Raw genomic sequence first — 17,173 nt, 5'->3', positions numbered from 1 at the left:
CATTCAGTGCCATGCACAACTCTCCGCTTTGCAAATGTAATGGGAACTACATGATCAAACCTGTGGTTCAGAATCCAGGACTTGCTGAAATTCTCTGAATGGTCAATTATCCAAAGATTTTGTGCACGCAAGCGACTGATGCACAAAGCATAATCTGCTCCAATGAGCAACTAATTTTGTAACGCAGAATAAAGGTGTGGGGAGATTTGTGGACACAAATTGCTGTGACAAGTTTGGAAACTCCGCCAGATGCCCAGATCTTCTAAATTTGTGAGTACGGATAGGAGGGAGAAACATGTGCCCCTTAAGGAGTGCATTTTGAGTGCCAATTGCAAATATGGTGAATGGATAGACAGTCAATCTACATTTGCAATGCATTTTCGACAATAAGTGCACTTGTAAATTTTAATCTGAAAAAGGTAGGAAGTAGCGAAGCTAGGGTGGTGCAAAAAAAGTGAAATGAGAATGCAAATGCACATTTCGACTAACCATATAAATAGTCGACAGGCGTGTACTTAGGGCTGAAAGCCAAATGGAAAAAAAAAATGAAAATCACAGTTGTTCCTTCGCAGCACTTGGGGACTGTGAAAAAGGTGAAAATGCAGAAATACATCCAGGTTGTTGGGGCACGCCTACATTTCTGCACTTTTTAAAGAGGCCTGCCCTGCCTTAAGAATTAGGCTCCCGGCATGCTGCCACCTTATATCAAAGAAAAATGAGTCAGGTGCTCTATATCAAGCCTGCAAACATCTAGAGGGGATTAAGCCCCCGATTTATATGTTGGTGGTAAGCATACACCATCGCAATGGTGATGGAGGATGCTTACCACCAACATAATCATCCACCTGTGGATCTTCGGTTTAATAATAGCAGACTTCTTCATCTTTTCCAAGATTAAACCCCCTGACGGCCCTGTAGAGTAAGGGCCGTCGGAGGCAGACTTGTAATCCCACCCACCTAATTTAGATGGTCGGAATTAGAGGTTAGTTTTCACTGCCCTTCACTGCCAGTTGCCAACAGAAATCCACATGGCATCCCATCTGTCAAGTAACTGGAGGATAGCATTGGTAGAACCACCCCTAATATAAGGAGTCACCGCCACATATTCTCCCTTCCCAGGTCCACCATTAGAGGCTTGGGTGATCTGGCAGAGAAAACAAACAATGGCCTGATGTGCACAGAAAAATTTCCTGTGCATCAAGGAGATTGCTTTGTGTTTTTCTCAAACTAATTCCTGGTTTGCGCAAAAAAAAAAAAAAAAAATGCTGAGTGGGTAAAACACATGGTGCCCATTGAGCGTTCATCTGTGCCCACACAGAATCTGCTGAAATGGACATGAATTGTAGGTACAGAGATCCCCCTTAGGGAAGCAGGAATCTCCAAATCTGGCAGGGGATCCTGCAGGGGATTGAAGGCTTCACTCATCCTGGTGGGGTGGCAGGTTGTCTGCCCCCTGAAAACCTGGAAATCAGCTACAGGATCTTCTTGCATATTCAGAGAGGGGAGTAACGCGGGCTCATGCTGCCCCTGTGGTGTTAGGGGGGTGGCGGGCAACCCTTCCGGTAGACCCCTACCCTACAGAGGGCCCCCATGAGCTCAAGACCAATGAATATCTGTGAGATATGGGAGGCTCATCGGCCCCTCATCACATTCTGCAGGGAGGTGCCATCATTTTGTGTTACACCACTCAATTCAGGGAGAGTAATATATAGTGGTGACTGTGCGGTGTACTATCATTCAGTGAAAGTGTTTGTGTGGTTCCACTTTCAACCAGACAGCAAGAATTTTCAAAGAGTTCAAGAGTCTCTGGTGAGGAAAAAGTAAACATTGAAAACCACTCACAAATGTGGATTCTGAGATCCAGAGAAGCCAGGTCTTTTTTGTGGATGGGTTGTCGGCTATTTCTGTTCTGGGAAATTATTTATTTTTTGTGTGCAGATAACTACTAAAATTGGAACTGTTAGGAAGTAAGCTAGTTGTTACTAATAAGTGTAATAGAAAGAAAAAATCACCGAGGAGGTCTCTGAACACGGTGCACCGGATTGAATAGAGCAAAATAAGCGACTTTAGAATTGGTTTCAATGAGTGCATGACACAACATGAGTGCTGGTGCCCAAAGTGCTGCTCAGAAGTGGTCCGCTAGTGCTTTTAAATGTCAGTGTGTGGAATATCAGGACCTACCCCTTTATCTCACTCTTGCTAGTCCCTGCTTTCTCCCTTCGCCACAATCTTTCCTCTTTCTCTTCCTCCTTCTTTCCTTTTGTGTGTTTTTCATCTCTTGCTTTCGAGAAAATGTCTTAAAAATAAGTGTCGGTCCCTAAAAATGAGTGCCAGTGGGCACCACCGGCAACCCCCGTTTCAAATTAAGCACAGCCTGGGCCTTGTTTACAGTCTGGCACTGCCGGACATCCACCAAATGGTGATGGATTTCCTTTCCACCACATTTAGAGTGCCTTTGACATCGATGCACTCTTAATACACATGTTCAATTTAAGATAAGGCCCACAATCTCTGCATATCATTTGAGCCATCAATTACTGTGAAAAAGGCTGAGCAGGTGATACCATTGCAGGGCCTGTTTACAGAACAAGCATTGGCAAAGCCAGTAGGTTTTGCCTATGAAAAATCGATTGGCTTTTGTCATTTTTTTTAACTGTTGCACAGCAGTTGAGTTTTTGTGCAACATGGCTTCAATTGAAAAAAAAAGCGATATGTCGCAGTCAGTGGTGGTCGAGTCATTGCACATCCCTTCCCACAGTCTGCAGAGCACACCAGCGGTGACCCCCTGCACACCGACTGGCACACGTTTTCTCCCCGGCAGAAATAAAAGTAAAATATAGAACTGCAGAAAGAGAAAGAGAGAGGAGTGCTCGTGGAAAAGTAAAACAGCCCTCTCCTCTGGGAAGAGGATGTGGTATAAGGCGCAGAGCTGCTGACTGCGAACCAGGTTCGAGAGCTGATGTCGGCTCAACATCCTGAGTTTCTAGGCAAATCACTAAATCTCCATGTGCCTAAGAAACCGAATGAGTATGACCTTGCATTATGTAACTGGTGCTCAAGTAAAGTGCTCAAATACCTTAAGGACGAGTTTACTCCATATAATCTGCAAAACAAAAATGAGTGGGGTGAAGAGAAGGGGGGAGGGGGAGCAGCAAAAAGTAAAATATAGGCCTGGTTGAAAAAAAGGTTAGAGAGGGGAGGCGGGCCGAGGCTCGCGCTGAAAAGTTGAGTAGGTTAAAGAAAACGGGGAGGGAAAAGTAAAATATAAGCCAGCACGAACATTTTTTTTTAAAGAGAAGAAGCGGGGCGTTGTGCCAAAAAGTAAGTACAAGAGAGTACCTGCAGGAGCCTGTGGCAACTGTAAGGACACTGGGCAAAGGAAGGAGTACTTGCTCCACGCTCCACGTACGAAGATTTGACTTGAAGCACAGAGGAGGCAGGAGCCCTGGAGGAGATGCAGACCAATAGGAAGACTGGAATGGAGAGTGACATGGGAGCCAACCAATGGTAAGTAAAGGTAAGTAAGTCCCGTTTAAGATTTCTTTTTATTTACAAGAGATTTTGCAAACACAGCGCAAGTGCTGTGCAGCCGAAATCTAAAAATGTGAAATCAGTTAAAATGCTGCTTACGTCTCAGTAGCTGTCTCTGCAAAAATCTGCCGGAATCATTTGTCTTAGTCTCAGGAAGATGCATGGTTTTGCCAGGTCTTCTGTCAATGTTGCTGCTTCATCTCCTGGGAATGACCGGAAATGCATGTTATTGTAATTGCACGGGCGTGGAAAAAATGTCTAGCAATCTGATTACTAAACTAACTTTTCACATGTCTGTTTACTTGCAGCATTCTAAATACGGGCATGAACTAAAAAAAAGATAATATTTTCTAAAAAGATAAATCTATCTTCAAATCTTTTGCACTTGAGTCCAGTCAAACTCAGCCCCACAATTTTGAGGACTTTGTTAATTAACTATTATTCTCTATGTCTAATTAGAAGATACCTATGTATGGGTAAGATTTTGTCAGTCCATGTTTTTGTGTCTATGTTCCTCACTCAGGGTGTCCCTTTAAATCTGGGTTCTGGCACTCACGGTGTTTGTGTCTGTTTTCAGTTTCTGAGTCTGGTGCAAACTTTACTCTGACCTGACAGTTATAACTACCGGGAAACAAATACAGAGTTGGTACAGTATTTCCCGGGGAAGGTTTTATCTCCTGATCATTTGGATCCAGAAAGATTGGCCAAGTTTTTTTTCATAAAAGAGGTCTTTCTAGTCTCTATTTTCACATGATACTAATTGAATGCCCTTAAAGGGACAGATATTCCAGAACTTAGCATCAAATACACTTCTTGTTCATTCTCAAACTGTTCTGATACGCCGCATTGATACACTGCCTGCAGGGCAGGACTGGCCGTACCAGTCATCGGGCATTTCCCCGGGAGGCTGGAAGGGTGAGGGCTGGTTTTGCAGTGGTGGGATTAGTTTTGATACTGGGGGCCGGGTTTGCAGAGGTGATGCAATATCGCCCCCCCCCCCCCAGTAACAAAAGCAGCAGTGCTTCACACTTACACCCCCCCCAACTGCCCCACCTCGGGGGACTGGTCCGACAAAATTGTCAGGGCTGGTTTGAGTTCCCAGTCCGGCCCTGATTGCCTCTTCTGTATCCTTGCCTAATCAGATTTGTCATTATGTTTACATTAGTAAGCACCACCATCCCTCTTAAATTTACTTACATTGCTAAGGACAGCATTCGCAGTGTACGTCAGAGGCTGCTATTCTATTTTTAATCAAATGCAAATTAAGTTCCGTTGGTGGTGTTGGCCCTGCACCCCAGGGATCCATGGGTAATAAATCCAGCCACACTTGTTTTGAGGGGAAGGGAGACTTGCAATGAAAACACTTTTAAACAGAGCAATAATTACATGGTAATGCATGCGTGATCATGAAGCACGGCTGGCAATGGGGAATTATAAGGCAGCGAAAGCGAGCCACGTGCAAGCGTCCACAAGGGCGCGTGCAGAGATGCATATGCAATATTAGCCAAGGCTGGGTTTCTTCCTGAGACTGCAGTGGGACTTTGAGGCATAAGACATGCTACTATTCAGCTCCTAAATGAGGTAGGAACTGCTGTTTGAAATGTGTTTGATGTAAGTGGCAGAATTATATTACGTTGCGGCTGAGTCTGCAATCCCAGTATAAAAGCCCATCTCTAATTTCATTAATGTAGTCGAGTTGTGACGTCTCTGGTTGCCTGTGATAACAAATGGGAGTAGCTAAACTGTAATAGTTTATTACAGTTGAGTTGTGCCATTCTAAGGCCTGCTTAGGGAGGTCACCGAGCACAATTACAAATGTGGCTTAAAAAAACTAAAATGAGAACTGGGTTTTCTTCTTGCTGATCTGTCATCCTAGTAAAATGAAACCATAGCCAGTGCCCATGCACTTCACAAATATCAAAATAGTATAAAGTTTTCCTCTATCTTATATATTGTATTTTGATTTTTTACGTTTTTTCCCTTCATAAAATAATAATAATAATAATTAATATTATTACTATTATTATTATGGTAAAGTTGATCCCCTGGAATATCACCCAACGTGACATACATCCAAGAGGCAGCTGTGTCCTACTCCGTCCATGTTCTAGTGGTCTAGTAAATGAACACTCCAGCTGTCAGAAAAGCCACCACAGACCAAAAACATTGTGTGACTAATAGGCAGTAGTGGCAGGCACAGATCGGGTGTGGCGGGGTGGGGACGGAGGTGTAAGGGGATTGAAAATGATAAGAAAGTAAACTGACCTTACTGCCGCATCTCACATCCATCTCTCTTCCTCGTCCCGCTGGACAGTCGGAACAGGAAGCACCTCCAGACTCCCCTAAGCCAATCATAATGCTACAATGCAGCGTTTTGATTGGTCTGAGCACCCTGGTTCACTGGGTGGAGACCATGCAAAGTGCGCATGAATGTTTGGCTGGCCTGTGCGGGCCGGCCAAACAGTCATGCACACTTTCAAAATGTGCTCACCACTCCTCCCCTTGCTCCTGTCTTCAGTGCAGCCCGCCCGCCCTGCAAAGCTGCCACAGCAGGACAATTTTTTTTTATAATAACCTCAAGTTATCCTTTTTGTTTTTCCTTCATTTCACTGCTGCAGAGCAGTGGGGCGACACTCCTCCAGCGCCACTGCTAATAGTAAGTAGTATCTCTTTGGACAAAAACATCTACTTCGAGATCCCTGCATCTCCTACATAAGCTAAATCCCAGGTTTTATACTCATGCTGGGTGCCTTAAATAGGTAGCAAAAATGTAAAGATGGTTGTGCCAGACAACTCTTTCAGATAGCTGGTTTACTATCAGAGAACAATGAACACCACACAACACTTTACTACACCACACCACACCCTAACCTGGCAGCACTCTGGCTTTCAGTATCACCCTCTTTTGTCAACCACATTGCACCTCTGCTAACCCCTTAATTCAACAAATCCATATTCACTAATTTCTCCTAGGAACATAGCCGCAGCCCTGCTCTCCCTATCAACCCCACCTCACCTCCTCATTGTCACGTCACTGATAGACTGATGCACAACATTGCCACAGTACTAATGGACCTACTTCATGACTCTGTTCATGCAATCTCATGCAAGAAATTAAAAGGCTGACTTTTCAGACAACAGTGTTCACCCACTTCAGGGAACAAGCCCATAAATACATTACAAGTGGTCATTTCAATTCTTCCCTCCCAAGCAAAGACCAAAACCATCGATTTTAGATACTTCACGTTACTGCAAAACTAAGCGGGAATCTTTAAAGGATCTCTGCATGTGTCATACTGGTCAGAAGTGTTAGACATTTGAGCATTTCCAGCGAATTGAGTTGTCGCAAGACAAGACATTCATATAAAACTAGCATTGGCAAAGCCAGTGGGTCTGATTTCAGTCTTTAGCATGCCTTAGCAGATTAATGCTAAACCTATTTGCTTTGCCAAAGCTTGTTATTAGTGGGTTGGAGGACTTGCTGAAAAGGATAAAAGATGAAAAATTGAAGAATCACCCTGTTTCTGCGATGAGCATATTCTCCATTGCACTGCATTGCCGATAGACTCCTGCAGATAGGACAGCTCTGGCACATTGATAAAAAATGATCAATAACAGGACTATCTTGTGAACAAAAGGTCAACCAGGGCATGCGAGTTTCTCAAAACGATAGAATCAACCAAAAAGATATGAACAATTTTCGATTACAGTAAAACTCGAACAGTAAATTTAGTCAAACCAAGTCATTCTCAGACACACTATATCGTGACAAAAGGGAATGTGTTTTCATACAGGACACAATGTTGGCAATGCAGTACAACTCCTGCTGTGCAAAAATGTAATTTTTAAAGGATGCTGATATGATTGCACAGTCATAAGTGGTGAGGTGACCATATCTCTACAAACAAAATAAAATGCAGTTGTTGTTTTTCATCAGTTGGAGCCTGTCTATAGTTCAAATAGTAATTTATCCATTCATAAAATCCATGTTTCGACCATTAGCAGGCAAGAAACCTATGGGTCATCATCAGGATACACAAAATCTTTGTTTTTAATGTTTAACGTTTATTCAGTTTAAAAATCCACGCCATAAACATAATTCTTAATGGATGAACTTTGGCAGAACCAAACCCCAACTTTCACCCACACCGAGTCACTCTGATCCATCCTGGACACCAACACCAGCCATAGGGAACAGATCACCCGGAAAACCAAGAATGCCTTATTCCCGGTTCTCTGAACTAAAGAATGTGAAACTATTCCAAGAAATGGCTACAGACCAGCAGCTCAAGCCCTCACACTCTTTCATTGGATATTGGCAAAGATCTATTCAACATCTTCCCAGACTCAGCATAGACCACCTTTTTGCAAAACAGCTGGAATACGTCTTTCACGGCTGCAAGCCGATTACTCCCTTAGCGTTTAAAGATCTTTTTGAATCTCATATCTAAGTTACTCAATTGCTTTACATTTTCTTCAACATGGGTCATCCAGGAACTGAAGACGTATGACCTCGTTACCCCAAGCGAGATGGTGCTCCTCTGGCCACCCTCTGCTGGCCTACATCATCTTCTAAAACAGCTGACTCATCTGGGACGTCACCTCAACTGGTACCTCTTCTCTTTGCAAGCAGCAAGAGAATGGAATACCCTCCCGGGTTATTTGAGGCAGGAACATACCTTCCTTCAGTTTAGGAAGAAACTTAAAACCTTTTTATTCCCCAGAATTTAGTGTGTTAAAATAATGTAATGCGAACTAGCCCTGGGCTCACTTTTTGCCAAAAGCGCTGGGATGCCTACGGGTAGCCATGCGCTATACAAGTGATTTTTACAATTACAATTACCTCCACCATATCTGGATGGCATTCTATCACCTCTGGAGGCTTTTGGCCTAACCGCAGCCAGGATAGAATCACACTGAAAATGAAGAAGTGGCAAAAAGGAAGAGTCAACAAGACAACATGCCTTCTCCTTCTTTGCATCTGTGATATGGAACAACATCTCTATATCGACCAGGAACACTCCAACTCTATACTGAAGACACACTCCTCTTTAAATAACACCACACCCTAGCGCAGTAACAGTCCACTCATGTTCTCACAACCCAGCCACCCATCCAATCATGAATTGACGGCATCTTTTTCTTTGACCCTGTCCTGCACTCCAGTTTAGTTTGGCTCGGTTCACACTATGATAGTACCGCAAACATACATCTGTACAACAGATATGCAAAAAATATCAACAGTCAGAGTAAACATGAATCAATTATAAGAATTCTGTCATGTAATTTACATTAAATATTATTCATGGTTGACAATTGATTTCAATTATTTCTAGCAGTAAAACTTTTCTAAATAAAATAGGAAATCATGTTAGTTACTAAAACGTTATCTTCCATATTCACCAGCTAGTAGAATGCTGCTCCAGCGAGTAATACCACTTTTATGCTAAGGAAATCCATGCCCATCAGCAAGAGTCATATCTGGGGCTGATTGTGCACCAATACATATGAAAGGGGAGACTGAAAAACTGTTTCTGTTTATTCCCCATTTATCTCTACATTTCGGTACATTTATAATTATTGGTGGTGATTACATTATTACAAATGTGTACTATTTATTACAATATTATGATGATCTCTAAATTCGGAGGGCCTCAATAATTCTGCGTGGATCCCTACAGGAGCTGCTGGCCCCATTGAAACTATGGGATCTGTAGTAACTCAGTACTAAACTTTGAAGTATAAAGCACTATAAAGGGCCTCTTTACCCACAATTTCAAATCAGAGCTAAAACTTTGCGTGTACATTTCAACTCTACTTGAGTTAGCCAATGAACAGCATCTTTGGTTTGACTTTATGTTGTACTGCAGTGGCATTTATATAGCACTTTATTGCCCCCTTCTAAGTCTTAAAATGCCCTTGACTTGGAAGTGCAAGAATCCACCCAGTTCGGTGCACTTGGACGGAAGAGCAGAGACGTTTTAATGCATGGGCAAAGTGCGCTGTGGCCCAGGGCCCCAGACTTGCAGGGGACCCCCTGACAGAACCAGCTTTGTTCTGCAGAGTCTTGCCCTAATGACTTTGAATGTTTCTTAAACAGATTGTTTTAAATACTGTTTTCCTTTTTTTTTTTTTTTGTGTAGGTGATGAGTGTGAGTCCGGTACAGACATGGTGCAGAGAAATGTTGTGATTATGTTTCATGCAACATCCATAAAAAAAGTTCTTTTAGATCAGAACAGGGCCTCACATATGAGAAATGGTACGGTGTCACAGAGATTGTTTGCAATTATATTGGTGAGCTGCTGCTGTGTTACAATATTGAAAATACACATAACTATCCCTGATTATTAGATGTAAACACATTTAGAATTCGGAAGAGTGTTCCTGGTGCACAGTCAGGGACCTAGCCAAGAGTTCTCGAAAGAGCTAAAATTGGATCATAAATTTAAAGCTGTACCAAACAGGGGCCCCCTAAATATATTTGGCCCGGCCCCCCCAAATCCTTAAGATGTCCCTCTGGAAGAGTGTTTTCTTTAAGTGATATGCATTGATTCTTTGCTTGAAGTTCAAGGGTGTGCTTCAGTAGTGTCCTAGAAGGCAAAAGGTAGCCCATTTTTCATGTTAGGAATATGATGTAATTTAGTTGATTAGCAATTATGCTTATTTATTTTAGAGTTGGTGGGGGTGTTCCTGAGTTTGTAGTCTGTACAGAGAAAGTGCTTTCGCTTTTAAAGCAGAGATCTTTAAGAGCAGAATCACTTTTAATTTGTGGTTCCTGCATTGACGAAAAAGCCTGAGTTTAGACAGTAGGAAAACGCGTGCCATTCCATGGATCACCTAGTCAGTGACGTAAAATGCGTTGGATGCCTTAATTCCTGCGATGGGTGGTCAGTGCATTACAGGAAGTCGGAGTGAGAGGTCAAAGTCCATGATCATATCCAGATGCTTTACTTCTATTGAGATGTTTGAGGGTGGTCCAATATTCTTGGCCCAAACAGTGGTGGAATCAAACTTTTGCCATCCTCAACAGGTGAGGATCACCATTTTTGAGGAACAAAGCACACAGTTGTCTACTACCTGTAGACATTAGCTGATATTTGGCATGTCCTATTCTGAGTATATGAGTATCATGGTAATAGTTGTAGTAGTAGAGGCTGAATGAATTGACCAGTGCAGGGAATAAGGAAGGTACATTGAAGAGAAGAGGGTGATAGTTGAGCGCCTACCCAGTGGGTGAATGTGGCAAGTGGAAACGAGGAAGTATGATGTTTTGTGTTCTGTCTTTAAGGAATATCTTAATTGAATTAAGGGTGGAGCCATGTATACCCGTGCCACTTGGTCTTTTGGAGTAGTAGTCGATGATCTTCTGTGCCAAGAGGTTGTTGTTGTTGAGGAAGTTGGAGATATGAGTCAAAAAATGCTTCTTCTATGAGCTTCCACAGAAACTTTCCACTTGATGTAGGTCTGTAGTTTGCCAGGACCTATTGACCAAGTCTTTGCTTCTTTCATATTTGCTTGATGTAGGGTTTCTTTAGTTACTGGATACTTTCTAGTTGAAAGAGATGAACTAATTATTGCTCTTGTCTCTTTAATAGCTGAAGATCTTAAAATAATCTTTTTCATTGTATTTGAGGGCCAGGGACCAGCTTGTGATCCACTAATTCAGATAGTCTTGATAAGTTCAAAGGTTTATTTCAAGGAAAGTTGAACAAGCACAGTTTTGGTTGCATAGCAGTGGAGGTAGGACTCAGCGTGCTTAGGAAGGGATGTGGTTACTGTTTGCTTTTAAATGACAGTCTGTCTCAAGATCTTTATAAATTAAGTAATTTCCAAGTGAGTTGCACAGTTTATGAGATTTTTTGGAACAGTCAGAGGTACAGTCTCGGTCCCAAAATTCAGAGATGATTTTAAACTGCTCTTACGTTGGATGAACTGCTTCCTTGGTAGTGGCTTTGTACTAAATTTAATTGAATTGAAAGCGTATTTATATAGTGCCTAATACCACTGAGGAGGCATAGATTCTTTGCTGTGGCTGGAGCTACATTCTTGCATTCTGGCTTGCTTTCTCTATTTTTGGTTCCTTGACACTTTACACCCTAATCAAGTCTACAATATTAACACTCACAATTTGCTGTAATAGCCATTATAATTACATGCACCAAGCTGGATCACTGCAACATAGCGGGTGCAACTAGAGTACGCTCGAGAAATGTACTGCTTACAACAATTTGTAAAATGTTCTCACCTCTTCCTCCTGAACTCAAGTCCAATGTCCTTGGCACTGGGCTCTTCACAAGCGGGACATCCCGTAGCTTGAAAACAGCCCATTTGTTGGGACAATCATTGCATTGGAGGGGCTGGGGACTATTTGAAAGCATTGCAGTCTTTGTGATGCAGTTTTTACATTTTCCAGAATTTTCCCGTGAAGATAAAACCTTCACCTGCCGTTAATGGCCTTTGGTCACGCCAATTTTACCTGTAGCCAAATGGACAGTAGAAATGCATGATACATTTGTCTGAAGTATGATATTAATAAACCTGCAGTCCATCGTCGTTCACTTTAGTTGCACAACAATGAGTATAGTGAGCAAGAGGACCAAGAAAAGGTATCTAAGGAAGACACAAGACAGACCGGATCTTCTCGGGGCCGGCCAACTTCATCCTTCTTCATTATGCTTAGGGTACGTACATGTGTGGGCGCCCATGTAAGCAATGCTGACCTCTACTCCCAGATTCTGACGCTTGCTCTCTCAATGTCAAGACTCACCTGAGGATTCCCCATGTCAAGCCTCCCTGGAGGCTCATCAAAGAGGCATGTGGGATCTTTGGTGGTGAGGTATGTGCTCCCGCAGTAACCACTGTGTAGGCCTGGTAAGGTTTTACTGCTCAGTCTCACATGTACAATTAGTTAATACATAGAAAGTTGTCAGACTGCTTGGCATCTTTGATAAGCATGGCATTTCTCTGGGAGGTACAGTATCTGCTTGCTTACAGTATTTACTAGTGATTACAAATGTGCGACTGGAAGGTGTATCTACTAAAGATGTCACCTTTGGACAACACGCATTTACTTACATTATTATTAGCAAAAGATTTGGGGGCATATGTATCAAGCCCTTTTCCCATTCGCAAATGGGCCGATTCTCACAATCGGCCCGTCTGCGAACGGAAAAAGGCCTTTTAGGATGTATCATCCCAAAAGGGCATCGCAAATTAGAGAATTGCAAATTAGCGATTCTCTATTTTGCGATTGCATTTAAGAAATCGCAAATTGCGATTCCTTAAATGCAATGTATGAAGCACAGAAAAGTGCGATTTGGCCGTAAGGAATCGCAAATTACCACCAACCTCAAGTTGGTGGTAATTTGCGATTTCTTTGAAAAATGCACTTTTTTGCATTTTTCAAAGTGCCATGTGGCGCACATACATGCCCTTAGGGCATGTATGTGCGCCACATGTGCACTCATACATGTTTCAGGGGTGCAACAGGGTGGCCTTTTGACACCCTGGCACCCTTGAAATTGCATTCTCATTTTGGGATTCTCAAATTGCGAATCACAAATTGAGAATGTCTTCCCATTCATTCCTATGGGCCTCCTAGCCCATAGCAATGAATGGGAAGGTATTCCTTAATTGCAATTCGCAATTTGATAATCGCAATTAAGGAATGCCAAGGAATCACAAAACATTTGCGCATTTTTTATTACATCCCGTTTTGCGATTCTCAAATAGCGAGTCCCTAAAAATCGCTATTTGAGAATCAAAATAACGGTATTTGATACATATGCCCCTTGAACTTTAGACATACGGTTAAGACCATCACTCTCTTTACCTATTTATTAGATTTTATAGTACCATGTGGTCCCTATGATAGATGGGACGCAATACTGTATAGCCTTGCATTCTACTACATTCTCAGCCTGACCTGTGGTACTCATGGACCCTCCAACACTAAATCTGCAAAGGGCAAGTAATGGCAGGTGGTAGCAGTGCTGTCAATTGCTCAAATCTGCTTACCATGGACATCATTTAGGGGTCGGAGCTGCGACCCTTGGCTTGCCACCTTGTGACCCCAGCGCCTTTGCAACCCCGGGCCTCAGAGGTGGCAAAAGCAGTGCCAGGAACAGAGTGGCAGCTCTCCCTTATGAATGTCGGTTGGGGCTCCACTCTCTTCTTTTCTGTGAATAAGGTTTTGTTATTCATTATTATTGTAATAAAAATATGGAGTGCAATTAGCTGGACTATGATGGTCCCTGGCAGCTGAAGTAAGTAAAAGAAAATGTTTTGGAATGTATGGTGTACGCATGATGGTGGGTGAGTGTGTGTGTATGTGAGAGAGTATCTAAGTGTAAATGTGTGTGCATGTGTAAGCATGTGTGTGTGAGTGAAATTGAAGCTCAAAAGGGCGTATGATGTCAATTCTGCTACTCCTCGCATTTTGGTGAATTGACATTCATGCTGCTTCCCTTCAGATACAAGACTCTAGCACGTGCTCTAAACATCTCTACACCCTGTACAGAATCATGAAACAGGCAGCCAGCTCCCTAATTCAACCGAAACATGGCTGACCTCTGCACTTCAAACAAATGTCATGTTTATTGCTTCTGGCACAAGTGCTTTGCGCGAACAGAAAGGGCGAGAAAACCGTGCTTTATGTTGCAGCAGACAAAGAAGGGGAGGATATTAAAAAAATGTGGTTAGGTGGCTGAAAATAGGACAGTGATGACCAATAGAGTCTGTCTGACATATTCAGTGACCCTGTTTCTTACACTCATACGGCTTAAAAAATGCAGTTGTGATAAATGAGAGGGGCATGGGCTGGGTGTCAATCCACCAAAATGCCAGGGGAAGTGGAAGTGACATCACACACCATTTGACCTTCACTTTGACTCACATAGGAAAGTGGAGCCACAACCGACATCTTTAGGACGAGCTCTCCCTGTGTTCTAGGCACTGATTTTGCCACTTCTATTCCCAGGGTTAGCAAAAGAAGTCCAGGGGTTACAAGGGGCAAGCCAGGGGGTCACAGCTGCTACCATGGCAACCCCTAAATAATGCTCATTTCGAGCGGAAAGAGGTAAACCCAAAAGGGAGAGCGTTGTTCTACCGGTTTTTAAAAAACATACAGTGATTTACCACAATTTGTTTAGACCAGCATTTTGGTCGTATAAACATAAAATGCAAGGAAGGAGTAGAATGAATAGATGGAGCTAATTATAAGATATATGCTGCAGGATATGTGCAAGAAAAGCAGTGGGCAAAAGAGCAAGAAGCCACCACGAAAGTATCAATGGCGACGAACTTCAGCACAACCTCATTAGTTATAAGAACCTCTTTCAGATCTATGCATACAAAACAATCATAAATAAAAATGGTAACATATATACCTGCATTGAGGAGATTTAGATCAGCCCACATTTGCCATTAATCTTTTAAATTGTCCTCATTTTACTTTCACTTTCTGCAGCCTGCAAAATAGGCAGTGGGTCAGCCCACTTCAGACATTATCCCTATGGCACTGTAAGCGATGGCTTTTTGTGGTCACTTGTGCACATCCGCCTTCAAACTAGTGCACTTAATACCATGGCTTCTGGTCAGATCTCATTCCAGTTTTTTATTAACTATTTTTCAGGTATACGATTAAACTATATTTTCATTTCCATTGCATAAAAACTAATGCAGGACTTCCAAGGCCTTTTCTCCTGGTGTTGTCAATGCATATTATATTGTGTATACAAATAGGGCACCGTCATCGCTAGCACTCAATCATTTCCTCTTGCATTTCAAACCACTGATCTTTCTTTAAATTTCTCGGCTACCTGGCTAAACTTCCTAGGAGCCTTTCTCGTCCGTGGAGAATGGGAAAATCCTGCATCCCTATTGGCTACCTTATTTGATGACAGACACACTCCCCTTCCTTTCAATTATACCTTATACACTACAGACATGGTGATTACTAGAGTGTGCCAAATCCTCTGTCACATCTCAGTCAGGTTACACAGGAAAATATTTCTTCATATTCTCTTTTATAACTGGCACCCAAAACCCAACCACATAATCTTACAGACCGGCAGCAGCGGCCCGTGCAGGTAAGAGCAGTGGGGAAGGGGGGGGGGGGGGCGGTGGTAGGGGATTTCGACATACGACGATGAGAGAAAATTCATTATTTATTCAATTTTCCCTCATGTTTGTCTGACGAATCCCCCCAACCCCGCCCCATCGCTTTTACCTGCACGGGCCGCACCTGCAGACCGGGCATCTCTTTAACAACAATATGCTGACAAAAAAGTTTTAAATGTTCTGCAGACCACCATCCCTTTGTTGTTGTTCAATCGGAGTAATTTGCAAACAACGTAATTGATATTAAACCTAACTAATTAAAAATAAAAATTGTGACTGCTTTTTGCGACCAGAATAATCGTAGCACTGGCACTAAACTGTCAGAAAATGGTGTGTGCCCACCCATGTCTTAGAAGATAGTATACTTAAATAGTTTACAGTGAAATGACAGATTTTCCATGCAGCCATTTCAGTGTCACACATGAATTAGACCCTGATAGGATTTGCAAAACCCACTTGACTCAACTTTATTCTCCCAGTCAGCCAATTAAGGGTCCACCAAGAGCTGGCTGGTAAAATGTGATGGTGATACTGCAACATATTACCAATACTAGTTGGTATTACTACCCTACTTACTTGCCATTAAATCTATGAGACCCGAATTCTACGCCCTTTTCTAGTTGGGACTGGAAATGCAAGTGGTTATCCTGGGTCCAGAATTAACCTGCTGCCGTGATACCACCTGGCAAAACCATACCCAGCAACACTGATAATCACGAGGGTTAGTATTACCACTGAAAACCAAGCAGTAGTACTACCCGGCAGTATCCGTAATGTGGGATTACGTAGGTGTTACTAGCTGGTTTGAACAGATAACACTGCAACCTTTGTAAAGAACATTTGATCCATCTGGAATCGTTTGTCAAGCTCAGATTGGCCAACTGCATTCCATGTATGTTGTCTGTTTAGGAGTCAATTTTCTTCTCTTTCTTTCTCTCACTCAATTTTTTACCACGTGACCCCAGAGCATGGACATGCTCAACGTCCTATGTTGCAAATTTACACAAAAAGGAAACTGGCATTCTCAAGCATTGACCTCCAATATATGAAATCACCTTCATCACTCACATAAAAGACCTTGCTGTAGCTCAGTTCCCCAAAGCTGCTGAAACACCTTTTCTGAACTCATTACCTTCAATATTTTTCTCCAGTGAAAGCATTGTTTTGTATAACTTTCTGGAACAGTTTTCGACACATTCTCCAATGCAGCTTCCCTATATCTGTTACAACAACCATCGTTCTGTAAATACATGTTTTGCTAATCTTTGCAAATTTGCATAGATACTTCAGATATGAGGGTGGACTATTAAAACCAAACAAATGAGGATGCTGATTAGCGTCTGCAAAATCAAGGAAATGGCATAGAATAGAACTGCATCGCAGAGGGGGTGTCGGTCTGTACATCTGTGGCTGGAGCTCAAGCACTGTAGAGATTGACATTATCTACAAATAAGTGACTTTTCAGGAACCACCACCAGGCAGTGTTTCACTGTAAGCATCAACAGACTCCTAACTTTAGGA

The 17,173-nt window shown here is 42.5% G+C and overlaps 1 protein-coding gene across 1 annotated transcript in view; it reads left to right on the top strand.

Moving 5' to 3' along the window:
* The window catches only part of GRM7 (glutamate metabotropic receptor 7), a 1,767,328-nt gene that overhangs the window by 44,748 nt on the left and 1,705,407 nt on the right, over nucleotides 1–17,173 (top strand). The window lies entirely within an intron of this gene.

Source organism: Triturus cristatus, chromosome 9, assembly GCF_964204655.1.
Source record: "Triturus cristatus chromosome 9, aTriCri1.1, whole genome shotgun sequence".
NCBI lineage: Eukaryota > Metazoa > Chordata > Amphibia > Caudata > Salamandridae > Triturus > Triturus cristatus.
This window is presented reverse-complemented; position numbering and strand designations above follow the sequence as displayed.